We start from the raw sequence: 680 nt of genomic DNA on the forward strand, positions 1-680 counted from the left end.
CCAAAAATTTACCCAAGAGAGCTTATGTAGTCATTGCACCTTAGACTAATACCTTTAACCAAAATGAGTTGAAGTTAAGTTTCCTTGCTTAAGCTTATGTTTTTCTTTTAAGGATTTTTAGTTTTGAGTGATAAAAATAGGAAAGAAAAAACAGTTGCAAAATTTTGAGAGAATAAGAGTCTACCAAGATATGAAGATCAAGAAATATCATGAAGAAAAGTTCAAAAATCAAAGACTTAAGAATAAGGCAATTTTCCAAGTTATTTATTGTAATTTTTAATTTCTAGGTTATTTGTCCATATGTATGCTTGGAGGCTTAACCAAAAAATTACCTTGAGGTTAAAAAAGTTTTTTAGGAATGGATTCGGAGGGATACATAAAATGAGTGTTGTTAAAAAGAAGTGGGGAAGTATTTATAAAAATTGTGAATACTTGAGAGGCTCAAAATGGATTGTCTTGCACGATGTTGGTAGCTAGGCTTTTAATGTGATGGTATGATAATAATAAAATCAGATATACCTGAGGGCAAGCAAAGGCCAAGTGTAGGGTATTTTGACATGTGCACATTTAATCATTTATTTCATGTATATTTCTAATACTTTTAGCTACAATCATGCTTAGTTTTGAACAAAAGGTACTCATTATTGTCACACCCCGCTAAAGCGGAAACGCAAGGTATG

The sequence above is a fragment of the Lactuca sativa genome, chromosome 4 (genome assembly GCF_002870075.4).
Source record: "Lactuca sativa cultivar Salinas chromosome 4, Lsat_Salinas_v11, whole genome shotgun sequence".
In the NCBI taxonomy this organism is placed as follows: domain Eukaryota; kingdom Viridiplantae; phylum Streptophyta; class Magnoliopsida; order Asterales; family Asteraceae; genus Lactuca; species Lactuca sativa.